This window comes from Oncorhynchus mykiss, chromosome 9 (assembly GCF_057628025.1).
Source record: "Oncorhynchus mykiss isolate SJ-2025 chromosome 9, ASM5762802v1, whole genome shotgun sequence".
Taxonomy (NCBI): domain Eukaryota; kingdom Metazoa; phylum Chordata; class Actinopteri; order Salmoniformes; family Salmonidae; genus Oncorhynchus; species Oncorhynchus mykiss.
This window is the reverse complement of record NC_143030.1, coordinates 25002705-25020834: the sequence shown is the minus strand read 5'-3', so window position 1 is coordinate 25020834 and position 18130 is coordinate 25002705. Positions and strand designations below refer to the sequence as shown.

Here is an 18130-nt window from a genome sequence, read left to right as displayed (position 1 = left end):
GCCAAACATAAATATTTATATTAGATTATATAGCCATAAAAAAAAGCTTGGGGGAAATATATGGAAAAGAGCAGGAACATCAACTGATATTTTTCATAAATATTTTGTTTACGATGTGCATGGGGAAATGTTTAAATCTAGAGCCTTCCAAAGCTGATGAAGAAGTTGGAAACCAACAAATATCATGCATGTTGCATAGTTCACACCACTGAACACTTACTAATCTGCCATTGGATAGTTTAAGGAGAAAATCACTCCGATATCAATCAACCAAGACATTCCAATATATAGGATATCCATTGAATAAATAACACAATTCTTCACATTATTGACATCCATTCATCTATTCTTATTCTTGAGATTCCTGGTGTCCTGCACTTGAGGAACCTCTAATTCAAGCATACCATGATTAATACACACAGGACTGCTGTCAAATAAGATCCTAAGGAAATATCACACAACACCTTGGAGAAGTTGTTTGTGCTACCAATTTAGGTCATCAGCAGTTCATGCATGGCACTGACATACAGTACTTTTGACACAGACAGCTTCATTGCATAGTTCATATTGTAGATGAATTGGGTTACTCAATATATTTATGTGTCATAGAATGTGCCTGTACTTTAGGTCATTGATGTGTCTGTCAATATGTAGTCAAAATGAATGAGATGAGTCTCAATGTTAACTCATAAGCCAGTGAGTAAAAATGAAACATTCAGGATTTGTCAAGAGTGAGGCTTCACATATAATTGCTAATTATAAGGTCTAAGGAAATCAAATGTGTGTGGAACTTTGCAACAAGAATGAATTTGGCTGGAAGGCAGGCAGGCAACTAAATCTAGTAACACTATAAATGAGTGTTACTTTATCATAGTTTGGAAATGAAATGGGAGTTTCAATGCAATGGGATTTTTCTTCATAGAAATTAGAATTGACCTTCTTTCTCTCAGTTTGCAGTATAAATAGCAACCTATGATATTATCCTTCAGCCAGTTAACATTCTCATTCAAATAACATGTCATTACTATAACAACATACAACCACTACACTCAAAATGACGGCACTTCCACTTTTCAGATTCAGACAGGTGAGCGCACACATGGATATTTTTTAAAGAAGACATTGCATTAATGTGACAAGTTAAATTGAGTCTATTGTACTGTATTGTTGGGCTGTCAGAATGAGTTTTCACATCCCATACAGTCTATCACATTTTCACATGTGATACAGTACAGACGTGTGTCAATGTCTACAGTCCTCCTTGTGTACAGTAGATAGAGAGACAACTATAACAGAATCCAACCCACAGTCTTTTATATGAACTGCCAGACAGAAACATACAGACCCATAAAGCACGGAGGCCTACCTTGAGGTTGAAGGTGTGAAAGTCATGGAACATTCTCTCTCCTGAGACCTGTGTGACAATGAAGAAGATGAGACGTCAGTCATGATTAAGGACGCCCGCAATTACAGAGCAGCCCCAGTGACAGTGATCGATCAACGAGGAACTCCTCTTAATGAAGACTAAAGCACCCGAGGGCTCCAGGGACCAAACAGGAAAATATAACTAGGACTACGGTATGCAGTTCCAGATGCTTCAATCAGCTTGTGAAAGCATGTTTATAGTGTGTTAGTTAATAGCACCTGTGATGCTAACATATTAAATGCACATAATTAATTGCAGTTACTAAAGCCATTTCTCAAGAGATAGTCAATTATCAAACCAGAGGGACACAATACCAAGTCCAAACCTGAACAATGCATCGTCATCGTCATGGTAAAACATTGAATAGATGAAACAGAGTTCATGGAAGGTACACACTTTCTGCATTGAGCTGTCTGAAGGGCAGAGGACAGAATAATATTCCACTCCAAACAGCAACATCAACCTATTCATGGTATCGGTATGCCCAGGCCAACACTAGCAGGTAACCTTGAAGGTGGACAACAACAGACAGAATTCATCGAGTTTGATTGAGATTTTGTGTTATTTGTGTTAAAAGACTGTCTGAACCCAAGGGCCACTCAAACAGAACTGAATCAGTTTGACTGTGATGTACAACTTTGTTTTCTACCTCATTGTTAAACTCTAGAGAGAGAGAGAAAATTCAGGCCCTGGAGGTGGATGCATGGGATAAAATGTGTTAAAATTCAGCAGGTGATTCAGCCCCGTAATACACTGAAAAACCTAGATCGCGATGGGCTCTGACTAACCATAGGGAGGTACACGTTTTTTTTGGTTCTATTTCCATAATGTATAAGGGGTAGAGTAAGGCCGTTGCCAAAACCAGACGGGCCCTTTGAGGGAAAACATCGGACTGGAGCTCCAAGAAACAGAAGTGAATAAAACAAACGACCTCCGAGAATACGGAGGAGGGAAAAAACATCTTTGAGATATGGGATAAATCATTTCATGTGTCACAGGGCGAGAGACGGAATAGACTGCAGAATGAATTGGGTGGTACAGTTGGGAAAATGTAGATCTATGGACGCTGTTGTTGGCATTCACTTCCTGGGCCACAAACTCAAGTGGCGATGCCATTTCATTTGGTGATTTTTGGAGCAAAAATATTTTTGGGTGTGTGTGGGAACCAATGAGTAGACTTAGGGTTAAGTCAATTTGGAATGGTAAGCAATTACAGTGATTAATATGAAAAGTAAAATAAGGATGCTTGGCCTGTCTACCTCAAATATATCCTGATTTATACTGTATACTGTTTATACTGTAAATGTCGAATCAGTGGAGGATCCTCAGAGGAGGTAGGGGAGGACCATCCTCCTCAGGGAATTTCAGTAAAAGTTAAAGTGCAACATTAAAAAAGTTAATAATAAACTATACTAAATATATCCACATCACCAAATCATTGATTAAAATACATTGTTTTGCAATAAAGCTCTACAGTAGCCTCAAATCAAATCACATCAAATTATATTGGTCACATACACTCGCATTAACATCTGCTGACCATGTGTAACGAAATGCTTGTGCTTCTAGTTCTGACAGTGCAGTAATATCTAACAAGTAATCTAACAATTTCACAACTACCTAATACACGCAAATATAAAGGGATGGAATAAGAATATGTACATATATATGGATGAGCGATGGCCGAGCAGCATAGGCATGTCACTTTAATAATGTTTATATATCTTACATTACTCATTTCACATGATACCGTATTTTATTTTATATCATCTATTGCATCTGCAATAGATGGTATAAAATACGGTATCATATGAGATGAGTAATGTAAGATATGTAAACATTATTAAAGTGACATTTTTTTTTAAGTGACTAGTGATCCATTTATTAAAGTGGCTAATGATTTGAGTCTGTTTGTTGGCAGCAGCCTCTCTTTGTTAGTGATGGCTGTTTAACAGTCTGGTGGCCTTGAGATAGAAGCTCTTTTTCAGTCTCTCGGTCTCAGCTTTGATGCACCTGTACTGACCTCATCTTCTGGATGGTAGCGGGGTGAACAGGCAGTGGCTCGGGTGGTTGTTGTCCTTAATTATCTTTTTGGCCTTCCTGTGACATCGGGTGCTGTACTGTAGGTGTCCTGGAGGGCAGGTAGTTTACCCCCGGCGATCCGTTGTGCAGACCGCACCACCCTCTGGTGAGCCTTGCGGTTGTGGGCGGTGCAGTTGCCGTGCCAGGTGGTGATACAGTCCATGCTCTCAATTTTGCATCTGTAAAAGTGTGTGGGGGTAAAGACACATTTATTCAGCCTCCTTAGGTTGCGCCTTCTTCGCCACACTGTCTGTGTGGGTGGACCATTTCAGTTTGTCCGTGATGTGTACGCCGAGGAACTAAACATTTTCCACCTTCTCCACTACTGTCCCGTCGATGTGGATGGGGGGGGGGGGGGGGGTGCTCCCTCTGCTGTTTCCTGAAGTCCACAATCATCTCCTTTGTTTTGTTGAAGTTGAGTGAGAGGTTGTTTTCCTGACACCACATTCCGAGTGCCCTCACCTCCTCCCAGTAGGCTGTCTCGTCATTGTTGGTAATCAACCCCACTACTGTTGTGTTGTCTGCAAACTTGATGATTGAGTTGGAGGCGTGCATTGCTGTGCAGTCATGGGTGAACAGGGAGTACAGGAGGGGGCTGAGAACGCACCCTTGTGGGGCACCAGTGTTGAGGATCAGCGAAGTGGAGATGTTGTTTCCTACCTTCACCACCTGGGGGCGGCCCGTCAGAAACTCAAAGTGAGAGTTATGGCTATCCAACACTGGAACTCTTCCAAGTCAAGGTAAGCTTTAGGTTTTATTAATTTATTGTCACCGGAGGCCCGCTGGTGTAACTGCTAAACTGCTTGCTGACTGTGCACTGTACTGCATGATTGTAGTGGGTTTACTAACGTGTTAGTTATTGTAGCTATGTTGACTATGACGTTACTAACGTCGTCAGCTAATATGGTGACAATGTTGTAGGCTGTGTAGCGGTTAGCGGTTATTATATGAAAGTTTGTCTTGGAAAGGTTTTATCGCCTTGTCACAGACAACTGATGTGTTGCGCACAGTCCACAAGGGAAGGGAAAAGGTGAGAGGAGGAGACCGCACAGATGCGAGAAGAAATCATACAACGAGTAAAATGTTCATGCTGTTTGTATGCGACTGCTATGAAAGTGAACTGTGTTTGAGTATGATCAGGGGTGTATTCATTCCACCGATTATGTTGAAAAACATTTTAAACAGAAGGAAACTAGTTTTCAACTGTTGGACTAATGATCACACCAGATCAGCTAGATGAAGGCAAGAGTGTGTAAGGCGGTATTGAATGTGTCACTGTCTGTCACCTTGGGTGTGTTCTTATATTCACTATGGAGAGCCATTGTACTCAGAGTACACTCTGGACGTTCTGGCCGAGGAGTAGGGTTGATCCGAGTGTTCTGACCTCACAACAGTAGTCAAGCACCCAAGCTAACTGGCTAAAGTTGGCTAGCTAGCGAGCTACTTCCAGACACAAATGAGAGAACACTTCACTCTGACTATTTTACTCACCCTATCAGAGCTGGTTAGGCTGTTTTCAACTGTGCTGCTGGCAACAATTTAATGAATAAAAAAAATGCAAATGTTTACAGACACCAGTCATATTCAATGGGTGTTGCGCATTCGTAAATTAATCAGTTATTCTGCGCTTTGGCACACAGACAGAAGTGCTCTGAATTCAGAGGAGATAGCCAGAGTGAATTGACGAACGCACCTCTTGATTACTCAAAATGTTTCTCTCGACCTATGCACCTACCTACATTGTAAACTGCCATTCATAGGTTAGGTTGTAGCAACCTCATGATGAGTATAGGGAAAATTAGACTATCATGTAGTAGCCTAAACCTGCCAATGTTACATTGAACTGGGTGAATGGAACATGAATGACAGTCATTCAATACGCTGTAACAGAAATAAGGCCATGCTCATAAAAAAAATTATAATCCTCTTTAAACGTCACCGACAGCCACTGGTATACATCATTAATCATACAAATCACCTTGCTTAGTTCTTACTTGTGCACTCACCTAATGGTAAATATAATGTATCACAGTGCAGCTTTGAAGAATCTCAAACATCATTTCTCTGGCAGAGATCAACTGAACTGCTACCCTCCATTCAATAGAAAGTAATTACTCATATGAAGTGGAGTTTACTCCATCAACTTCTCTCTTTTGTCAGGTACAGAATCTTATAATTTCTAGTGGAAAAGCACAGTGATGGTGCGTACTATACTGTAACCACACTAAGCTGCCCTGTTCAAACGTGATGCCCTCCAATGCAATCTCCCTCCCCGTCCGGACATCAAGATTACAGGGCTTAAGGTAATGGAAGTGGAAGAATCAAACATCCAGTGGGGAAGAACTGTATGCTCGTACAGGCTGGGTGTCTCAGCGAGCACACACTGTATGGGGTACGTTATCTTGCCTTGAAATAATAGTCTGTAAGTTGTAAATTCTATTTACCTATGGGTTATATTCCAACGTCCACACTAGCAAACAAATTGGAACGCTGCCCAATAAATGTGTTATTTCTAAGTTGTATGCTAGTATGGACATTGGAACAAACAAGCTATTACTTTAATTGATGGGAATCCTATTTGTCCTTTTGATGCCATTATTTAGCCTCTACACCTGCAACCACTGTTCAGCCTTCCATTGCTCATCATACTGTACTTTTATTCCTCCCTCAATAGTGCCTTGCCACAAAAGTTAACCTCACCTAATTTGTCCTTGTTCAGTTTTTGGTCTCCATAGAAACTGTCCCATCATGTCCATTCAAGCCAGAGTGGCAGGGAGGGAAAGACTCTTGTCTGATCTCAAAGTGGTCTCATTTTAAATCAATTGTGAGTATGGCCTAAGTCTAACATAACTACAGTTAATTAGATAACTACTGAGGTGCTGTTGGAGTAGGTTAGGACAATGATACCCTGATGTAAGATTCAAAAGTTAAAAGGCACTTCTTCAACGTGTTCATATAAACTAGATAACAGGCATGTTGACCTAGTGTTGTATCTTAAGAGACATACTTTCAGACTTGTCAGGCTTAAACAGAGTTGTTTAGCCTTTCACATATGAATTGATGCTTATTTGTCATGGTTCTTTATTCGAAGTGAAAATGAAACATCATGCTTAAGCTCCTTTGAAACGCGTTGCCATATGAAGGTCCTAATTCAATCCAAACCAGTGAAAAGGTTACCGCTATGTGACAAAATGATGACATTTATATCATGTAGATGAATGAATCTGTGTTACACAGGGGAAACAAAATTGATTGCATTGGTCATAGTGCAACAGCATTGATTGCCTTATGGTAGTGTAATGGAAATGTTATATTTGATTCAAAAATGAAAAATGTAAACTGAGAATAAGAGTAAATCCTAGCAGCCAGTCTTTTCTGACACCTGGGAAAGATTGCCTCGGCTCAAGACATACCCTTTATTTCCAAATCACAATGCTTTATAAACAAAGACACACAAACACACACATTTTAGGCTTTTTGAGGACAGTTAGCATTTTCACAGCCCGAGGTGTCGTGCATCAGATGCTGGAGTTATCTTGAAACAAGAAAGAAGTCAATCTAGTGTAAGAAACAGCTGAATGTGATAATTGCTTCAGGTTGCAAAGGGAGTCTCGAATGTTCTACCCATTACACTGTAACTCAGTCATCACTCTTTTGTTGTAAGCCAGAGCCATTTTTATACAATCAGCCTACTGAATTCACCATCTGGTAGTTTGCTTGTTTGCATTCTTTTAGGAATGTTTGACGCATTTCACACGAACGTGTTTCTTTTGTGGTGATCTAGTAGTCAGTCGTAAACAATGTGTTCGAATGGTGCAGTCCTTTCAATGGGTAGGTCCTGCACAATGGCAATGCCAATACTCTGTTTACAAACATAAATGATGGTATATGGCCTCAGTTTGGAGTGCCATGGAGTATGAGTATGCTTTGAAATGTAATAGCAATTTTTTACTGTGTAAACCTTATTTGTCCCTTTCAAATGATGACAATAGTGATGGTTATTGTGTTGATGATCATGATGAACATGAATGAAGATGATGACAATGATTATGTGACGATGATGATGATGCTCGATTGGTGCTTAAAAATACACAATAGGTTGCATCCGTAAATATAGGCTTTACAACAGACTGGGAGAGGGTGGCAGGGAGAGGGTGGCAGGGCCAGTAACCGAAAGGTCGCTGGTTCGAATCCCCGAGCCTACTAGGTGAAATATATGTAGATGTGCCCTGGAACAAGCCACTTAACACTAATTGCTCCTGTAAGTTTCTCACGATAAGAGTGTCTGCTAACTAAAATGTAAAATGAGACACACAACAAAACATTGTGAGCCACTCAGCCTCGCCTACAAATATATGCACTGTGACGTGTTCTGCTCTGTATAAGCAGACTTGAGACTACTGTGTATGCATACAGTTTATATCTGCTCTGTATAAGCAGACTTGAGACTACTGTGTATGCATACAGTTTATATCTGCTCTGTATAAGCAGACTTGAGACTACTGTGTATGCATACAGTTTATATCTGCTCTGTATAAGCAGACTTGAGACTACTGTGTATGCATACAGTTTATATCTACTCTGTATAAGCAGACTTGAGACTACTGTGTATACATACAGATTCAGAAGGCACATAAATGCGAATAGAAAAAAACTCCTCAGTTGAAAAAACGTCACCACTGACTGCTTCCTCTCACAGTGCCCAGGAAAATGTATATCCTCAAGTCCAGGCCTGACAATGATGCACTGTCCAAATGGCTCCTATTGATCCCCACTATTATAAACTATAATTCCATTTAATAAGTTGCCTTCATGGTCAACAAGATGGATTTGAAGCCTGAGAGTGTTGTCAACTTTGAGTGTAATTGCTCAGTACTGAACAATGGAGTCTATTTTGTTTTTACGGAAAACAATGATCCTTTTCCCCTCTTATCCTCACCTCTTCTACTCTCTTTGTACCTTCACACATTTTGGAGAGCGCCTGAATCAGGGTGAATTTAATGATTTGATGTTAACAGTAGAATGGGTCCTTAGAGCCTCAGGAGATGGAAAAGGGAACATTTGGCTGGTGGAGCTGCTTGCCTCAGCACTTAGGAGCAGCACATTTTAAACACTCTGCTTTCACCCGGAATGGCCAACAAGAGGGACTGATGGGGGTGTGTTGACGTGGGGCACCTGGGGATTGTGCGGCCATTCATCACGTTAATGAGTCACGTCATCTATTTACCTCTAAATGTGGGAGTTTGTTTAGAAGTTCCACCCTGCTAACATGTATTTTTTTCTGTAATGTTAGCTGAAGCTAATGATTTGTCCTAACAAAAACGAACACTTGGTGAGTTGATATACAGTGAATATGCATAGGCTTGTGGCTTACGTACAAGGTACATTTTTTGCGTGTGTGTTTGGTTTATGACAGCGGAACAATTAAGATGCACTTCTCAATCTTGGTTTCTGCGCAAAGTCAGTGGTGGAAGGTTAACACATAATTAAAAGAAACATATTGACTGTTACATTTGGCAATACCAACCAGAGACACTGCTGTAGCCGTCTATCTTATTGTACTGTTTGTAATAGTGTTTTTTAGGCCTGACACGAAACACTGATGAGAAGGAGAGATTAGAATGAAGGGAGGATATTGGACAGCAGAAAATATTTTACTTGGGAATCCAAATCTGTGATATTACCATTTTGCAGGTGAGCGAATTTAAAGGAAGATGGACTGATAAATATATCAAAAGTTATTTACCCATTATAATTGGAAATGTCTGTCACACTGTAACAGCGTCTACCTTTATCAGCGGCAGGTATTGTATGGATGGTGAAATACTGCATGTCAGCCACATCTTTAGATATATTCAGGCAACAGATGTTTATTGTAGGGAAAAATGTTCAGACGTTCAAGAGATCAAGTGTAATATTTGACTAAGGTCAGCTTGTTAATCCTCGTTCACCCCATACTGTGTATGCACTTTCAACAAAACCATGATGAACCTCTTCTCTCTTGAGAGACTTCAACTGAATCTGTCATTAAACTCAATGCTTGAGGTGACTCCAGTTGCTAATTACCAGTTGTTAATGACATGGAGCACTGGCATAGGCTGTTCATACTAGACTGAACTGAGCAGACTGAAACCCCTAGGCCCCTAGGCTCATCTGTTCAGACACTTTAACAGCCTATGGCTGGCCGGCCCGGCCTTGTCAATCAGCCACTCCCTTCTCCCCACTCCTGACTCCCATCCCCGGGCTGTCACCCTCACTGTCCTGCCTGTCTGGGGTCCAAAGTGACACTGGCGCAGCATTGGCTGGATGAGCTCCACCCGGAGCTGCTCCGACGACGAAGCAGGACACTGTGGGGACGCCGTTGGGCCTTGAAGATGTCATGTTGTGACAGTGGCGGCTGTTTCAGAGCCGGGGAGGGTGATAGATATGCGGTGGCAGTAGTGGACTTTCGAGGGACTCTCTCTGTGTGTGTGTGTGTGTGTGTGTGTGTGTGTGTGCTCGCGCCTGTGTGTGTGTGTGTGCGTGTGTGTGTGTGTGTGTGCGCGCGCCTGTGTGTGTAGTTACTAAAATGAGATCCAGACACAGATCCGGGGAAAATGTCAAACAGTCTTGCTCCTACAAGCTGTGGTTTGTGTATTTTGGAGATATTTGACTAGATTAGAAAATAGCAGGGGGTAACTCAGCCCTTCAACAACAACAAAAATCAACAAGAGCCAGACAAAATAGAGTTAACACTCTGTAGGAAGTGAAAACATACTTTACGTTAACATCTAAAAGAATTTGAGGACCCCTGTAGGTATATATATATATATATATATATATATATATATATATATATACACACACTGTACACACAGTTGAAGTCGGAAGTGTATGTTTCTCACAATTCCTGCCATTTAATCCTAGTAAAAATGCTTAGGTCAGTTAGGATCACCACTTTATTTTAAGAATGTGAAATGTAAGAATAATAGTAGAGAGAATTATTCATTTCAGCTTTTATTTCTTTCATCACATTCCCAGTGGGTCCGAAGTTTTCATACACTCAATTAGGTGGTAGCATTGCCTTTGGTAGCATTGCCTTTAAATTGTTCAACTTGAGTCAAACGTTTCGGGTAGCCTTCCACAAGGTTCCCACAATAAGTTGGGTGAATTTTGCCCCATTCCTCCTGAAAGAGCTTGTGTAACTGAGTCAGGTTTGTAGGCCTCCTTGCTCGCAAATGCTTTTTCAGTTCTGCCCACAAATTCTCTATGGGATTGAGGTCAGGGCTTTGTGATGGCCACTCCAATAGCTTGACTTTGTTGTCCTTAAGCCATTTTGCCACAAATTTGGAAGTATGCTTGGGGTCATTGTCCATTTGGAAGACCCATTTGCGACCAAGCTTTAACTTCCTGACCTATGTCTTGAGATGTAGCTTCAATATATCCACATAATTTTCCCCTCCTCATGATGCCATCTATTTTGTGAAGTGCACCAGTCCCTGCCACCCTGTGCTTCATGGTTGGGATGGTGTTCTTCGGCTTGCAAGCCTAACCCCTTTTTCCTCCATACATAACGATGGTCATTATGGCCAAACATTTATATTTTTGTTTCATCAGACCAGAGGACATTTCTCCAAAAAATTCGATCTTTGTCCCCATGTGCAGTTGCAAACCGCAGTCTGGCTTTTTTATGGCCGTTTTGGAGCAGTGGCTTTTTCCTTGCTGAGCGTTCTATCAGGTTATGTCCATATAGGACTCATTTTACTGTGGATATAGATACTTTTGTACCTGTTTCCTCCAGCATCTTCACAAGGTCCTTTGCTGTTGTTCTTGAAATGTACGGTCATCTCTAGGAGACAAGCAAGGCAGGCCTTGAAATACATCCACAGGTACACCTCCAATTGACTCAAATTATGTCAATTAGCCTATCAGAAGCTCCTAAAGCCATGACATATTTTCTGGAATTTTCCAAGCTGTTTAAAGGCACAGTCAACTTAGTGTATGCAAACTTCTGACCCACTGGAATTGTGATACAGTGAATTATAAGTGAAGTAATCTGTCTGTAATTGTTGGAAAAAATGCTTGTGTCATGCACAAAGTAAATGTCCTAACCGACTTTCCAAAAATACAGTTTGTTTGCGAGAAATTTGTGGAGTGGTTGAAAAACGAGTTTCAATGACTCCAACCTAAGTGTATGTAAACTTCCGACTTCAACTGTATATATATATAGTACCAGTCAAAGGTTTGGACACACCGACCCATTCCAGGGTTTTTCTTTATTTTTACTATTTTCTACATTGTAGAACAATAGTGAAGACATCAAAACTATGAAATAACACATATAGAATAATTTAGTAACCAAAAAAGTGATAAAAAAATTAAAATATATTTTATATTTGAGATTCTTCAAAGTACCCACCCTTTCATTTGATGACAGCTTTGCACACTCTTGGCATTCTCTCAATCAGCTTCATGAGGTAGTCACCTGGAAATAATTTCAATTAACAGGTGTGCCTTGTTCAAAGTTAATTCGTGGAATTTATTTCCTTCTTAATGCGATTGAGCCAATCAGTTGTGTTATGACAAGGTAGGGTTGGTAAACAGAAGATAGCCCTATTTGGTAAAATAACAAGTCCATATTATGGCAAAAACAGCTCAAATAAGCAAAGAGAAATGACAGTCCATCTTTACTTTAAAGGCATGAAGGTCAGTCAATCCAAAAATGTCAAGAACTTTGAAAGTTTCTTCAAGTGCAGTTGCAAAAACCATCAAGCGCTATGATGAAACAGGCTCTCATTTGAACCGCCACAAGAAAGGAAGACCCAGAGTTACCTCTGCTGCACAGTATAAGTTCATTAGAGTTACCAGCCTCAGAAGTGTAGAATTCAAGGCACAATTAACCAGCATGGCTATCACAGCATTCTGCAGCAATACGCCATCCCATCTGGATTGCACTTAGTGGGACTATCATTTGTTTTTCAACAGGACAATGACCCAAAACACACCTCTAGCTGTGTAAGGGCTATTTGACCAAGAAGGGGAGTGATGGGGTGCTGGCCTCCACAATCATCAGACTTGAGATGGTTTGGGATGAGGTGGACCACAGAGTGAAGGAAAAGCAGCCAACAAGTGCCCATCATATGTGGGAACTCCTTCAAGACTGTCTGAAAAGCATTCTGGGTGACTACTTCATGAAGCTGGTTGAGAGAATGACAAGAGTGTGCAAAGTTGAACCCGATCTAGCATCTCTGCGGACCTGAAAATAGCTGTGCAGCGACACTCCCTTTCCAACCTGACAGAGCTTGAGAGGATCTGCAGAGAAGAATGAAGAAACTCCCCAAATACAGATGTGCCAAGCTTGTAGCATCATACCCAAGAAGACTCTACTCTTTAATCACTTCCAAAGGTGCTTCAATAAAGTACTGAGTAAGAGTAGAAAAACTATGAATAATTATGTAAATGTGATATTCAATGTATTTATTTATTTTATATGAATTTGGAAACATTTCTAAAAACCTGGTTTTGCTTTGTCATTATGGGGTACTGTGTGTAGATTGATGAAGAACAATAAGGCTGTAACGTAACAAAATGTGGAAAAAGTCAAGAGGTCTGAATACTTTCTGAAAGCACTGTATATATATTATACCTAGTGAGAATCTCCCCTTTCCACAGTGGTGTCATGGTAGTTTGTAGCCCAAACGGTTTGAAGACAGAAGCACGTCAGCAGTACTAACTCTGGAACCTACAGTCATTTTTGTGAGGTGACCAATTTTCGGGATGTCTCACTGCTGGAGCTTGGCCATCTACAAATATCTGTAGCTTAAACTGACGGACTTTCATGGGGATTTTTTTATTATGTTACTTAGATTGACGTAACCAGACGTGTTTTGACTTCATGCAAGCCCAAACAACGTATCTAGCCCAGCTTACCACCCAAACAACACTACACTGTTGTTGTTATTGCACATTTTCCACCTGGTGATAGTGTATCACTGACACCAATAGGCTCGTTCACACCATCTGCCAGTGAGGTGCACAGAGACACCCGAGTGCCAAGGGAACACTTTAAATGTGCCACTGCCATAATGCCTCTGTCCCTCTGTGCACTTCTACGTGTCATGAGTGAGTCTCTAGATGAGGACACACTGTAGTAGGAGGCAAACGATGTGAGGACAAAGCAGGGATGCTGTTTGACATGAGTTGTGTGGACATCACCTGAGGATGTCTTCTCACACATAATACAGCCATGAGTTCCCACTTCCCACCGAGAACAGAGCTTGTTTTGAGTGAATGCCCACTAGGATTGGATACCATTTCAAGTCAAGTCAATTGAGACTAATTCAATTGAATCACTGTTATAAATCAGATATATTGCCTATGAAAAACTGAACTTGACAAGAAATTGACAACATCGCACAGCCAGCTGGCAAAGAGATGGGCCAACCAAAGGAAAGATGTAAGCCTTACTTTACAAACATAATTGTTTCTAGGTCTAAATCACAAAGGCTGTTAAGATTTTTTCAGTCTAGCATTAAATAACAATGATAGAAATTCACTGCATTGCTCAGCTACTTTGTAAAGTCACTGATAAACCGAGTAGTTTCAGTGTGATGGTAATTTCACCGCAGACAGTCTTTGAGGAGGGGATTCAATTCTGTCCCGACACATTTCTCTTAGAACAGCCTACTTGCACAAAACTTCACAACAAAGTCTGTGATTTCAGGGGTTGTTTCATGCTTCTGACGGTTTGATCGTCACTGTGTTTTCACATGCATTGGCGGAAAGAAAGAGTTTGTCTTTCTCAAGGTTCTTTTAGATACTCCCCCGTCTCCCATCCCCCTGCACAATTAATTTTATCTTTGGGGGTATTATCAAGAGGGAGCCTGGCAAAGCAGCATGACAGAAAATGGTAAAGAACCCGAGGCCTGGGGTGGGAATTAATCTGTTTGACAAGATCTCTCACAAACGATTTGCCTGGCTTTCGTTCAGTTGGATGTCGTCGCCACAACCCAGCGTATCTATGGGGCTGTGGATAAGCATGTTTCAACCATAATGCTGACAGAATCAAATCACGTTGGAATAAACAACGACAGAGCAGCACTGAGACTGAGATGGGGTTGGGAATGAATCCTAAACATGCATGTTTGAAAGTAAGAAAAATACATGAGCAGACTATTTAGCAGTGTGCCAAGGTTAAACGCTTTAACCTTGAGGCTTAGTATTTAGCAAGACCATGCCAACATCTTGAAGTGAGACAGCAGAGCACCGGTCAATCTTTTTGGAATCATGAAGGCACATTTTCCTAATTTCCAAGCCAACATAAGATAATATGTATTGATATGGTGAAATGAATCAAAGAAAAAAAGAACCCACAGAACATATTGGACCTGTTCGTTTATACCGGCTCTTTCAGTACTTTCCAAACTATTGATATCATCCCAGACGTTTGACGCATAATCCGGGATGCGGAAAATTAATCAAAGTAATGATTGAATAATTATCTCAAGTGCAATTAATTAAACATGCCAATGAACTCATCTTGAACAGCTGTCCTAGCTTCCCCATTTAATCACTTGTGAGAATTATCAAACACATGGAGGACACGGAGTGCATGCAATAATCTCCGCAAAGTGCATTGTTTACAACCAGTAATTAATACCATACTGTGTATTAGTGAGCAAAGTAACTGCTACACAGTCCTATAATTGTCCTAGAGAGAGTTGGGTTTGTTTTTCACCGGTTGCCTCCGAGACTCCTCCTTAGATAGCAGGCAGTTTATTTGAGCACTTCTTTTTTGGTTTACTCAATGTTGTCAACATACTGTATAGGCAGCGCTGCATCCCACAAATGGCTCAAGGGATTACTGTTTGTTTGGCGTATACTTTTGTGATAACTGCCTTGCATTAGCGTACGAGTACAGTAGTATGAACATTAAACTGTCAAACCCTGTGCTAAAAACCTAGCTGCATCTCCGGGACACCCAATTCCCTGACCACATCCCCTCTACACTAGATTGTCCACATATACAGCATCATTTGTTTTACAGTATGTCACTGCCCTGAAACTTGAAATAATTTCCAATGTTTTTTTCTTGAGGGAAGGGACTAGCTAAGTCCGACAGTCAAACCCACATTCAGCCTATTTAAAAGGTTGCCGTGACCATGCCAACCGAGTCTGCCGGGGTTTTGCTATGAGGTAATTTTGGGCATCACATACCCCGCTTTCATGGTCCACCAAAGCCTGACAGTCACAGAGGACTGAGGGAAATGGAGTCTGTGGTTCTGACATATGGAGGATCTATCTGGAGCAGACTAGTGTCTGGTGGATGAATTAGGATTGACAGCTAATACAGTGATGTAACACGTGTGTGAATCGTCACAAGTGGACTCTCTTGGGTACTACTTTGCAGCGGTGATTATGGAGGAGTATGTAGCTATGGCGACGATAACTTACAGGTCATCACTGATCGCAATGATATGTCTATGGGCTTTTCTTACAATTCGTAATATGCACCAGTGTCCAACAATGGCGAAATTATAATCTTGATAATTACATGCACTTATTTGAGTTTACATAAAAATGGCACCATTGTGATTAGAATATTAAATAATTGTGGGCTGCTGAATCCAAATTGTAATTAGCATATTCATTTAAATTCCAATATCTCACACAGTACATTTCATTGGGAATGATAACAACAGGGCACAATGGAGATATTACAGTAATTAAAATAAGCTTAGTGTGAACTATGTGACTGCTCTGTCAAGAGTGTCTAACTACATGATAAAACGCAGAATTAAGTGTGTCAACTGATATGAGTGGTATGCACAATACTAGTCAGGGACAAAAAATATTGTCATTGTCTATATTTGAATGATTTGTTGGTTGGCCATGCATATTTGATGTAGTACACCCATTTATTTGACATGAAGGTGAAACGCTTCCCGTTTTGTCTGGGACCTTAATATTTCCGTTCCTATTAAGTTATTCTCCTCCGGGTCAAATAAGACTGAATAGAAACTAAAATAAATATTCCAGAGACATTGAACGATGCCTCTCAAGCAGTGTTAATGGTATTTAGCCTTATCTGGAATTGGTTTGTTTATACCCCGCTTGAAAAACACCAAATGCTTTTTGTCTCCTTTTGAGAGCATCTCAATTAACTCTTCCGACAAGAAAGTGGTGAATTAAGACTCTGCTATTCGATCAACACATGACCACAGCATGGGCATTAGGCTTCTCATGGGCCATGCTAATGTTGCTAGCTTTGAAAGCAAACAGCCCGTTGTTGTCCTCTGACTTTATTGCAGATTGAATTATGATGGTGTGTACAATAAATGACTTCAAATGATGTCATAGACATAGAGGTATTCCAATGTGATGCTTTGATGGGAAGGAGAATCCACAACGTGAAAATTAGAAACCATCTAAATGGCTGTGTCACTACAAAGAAATCTTTGAAACCATTGTTGTCAACAACAACAAAAAATGACTCGGCCTGCTGTAGTCACACTGGTGGACTCACTCAATACCTTTGAGCGAAATTGAATATTGATTGGCCCAAAAATACATTCAAAGCCTCAGTAAATGTTCCTTCTTGTTGTGAGGGAAATATATACTGGCTTTGATCGTTTTATTGTTAACCCTGATGGGTGGCTCTTAAAATCGATTTCCCTACCAAGTTATTGCTCTTTTTTCTGTGTTTAGCTAAATAAGCTGTTAGCCCGGCAGATACTCTGGCCAGCTAAAAGGTTATTGTTGACTCTGCTTCAGAACAAGGATGGCAATAAATTGACATTGTGAAGTTCTTTGGCTGTGAGGTTGTGCAAGGCTTTTAAAGGATTTCTAAGCGCATCGATAGCAATTATATTTAAATGACCCAGAAATGTCAATTTTTTTAGATGATAGTTGGCGTGACCGTTCAAATGCACCCATTTGCTGTTTTGATGGTATTTTGACCTTAAATGATTTTTTTTTTACAGCATACTACTATCTGAAAATTGCCTTGCTTTGTGATAGTGATTTGTGGTTCAAGAGGTTTTTTGGAAAAGGTTGCAGGATCATCATTATTAGGGTCATATTTAAGTGGTTTGTATGACATGCTCTAGCATGGGAATCTCACGTGTTGTTTAATAACAGGTTGACTGAAACAACTCTCTAACATAGCAACTCTCTAACATAGCAACTCTCTAACATAGCATTATAATGTCCCCAATACCCACGGAGTTGTTTGTGTGGATATGTCTGACCTAACAACAATGCATTGCACACACGTCTAGATGGGAGAGGCTTTACAGACAACCAGTCAGTTAAGAACAAATTCTTATTTTCAATGACGGCCTAGAAACAGTGGGTTAACTGCCTGTTCAGGAGCAGAACGACAGATTTGTACCTTGTCAGCTCGGGGGTTTGAACTTGCAACCTTCCGGTTACTAGTCCAATGCTCTAATCACTAAGCTACCCTGCCACCCCGATTGATTTGATGACGTACAGTGCATTCGGAAAGTATTCAGACCCCTTAACTTTTCCACATTTTGCTACGTTTCAGCCTTATTCTAAAATTGATCAAAAAAAAAAAAAAAAAAAACATTTATGCCAATTTATAAAAAAAAAAAACAGAAATACCTTATTTACATAAGTATT

At 40.5% G+C, this 18130-nt stretch overlaps 1 protein-coding gene across 5 annotated transcripts in view; it reads right to left on the bottom strand.

Annotated features, from left to right (window-relative positions):
• Positions 1-18130, bottom strand: part of LOC110531736 (receptor-type tyrosine-protein phosphatase delta) — a 614032-nt gene that overhangs the window by 303626 nt on the left and 292276 nt on the right. For all 5 annotated transcript variants that reach the window (XM_090183809.1, XM_090183811.1, XM_090183808.1 and 2 more), the window contains exon 8: positions 1367-1414. The gene's annotated coding sequence lies outside the window, so the exon portion shown is untranslated. The remainder of the gene's footprint in view (positions 1-1366; positions 1415-18130) is intronic.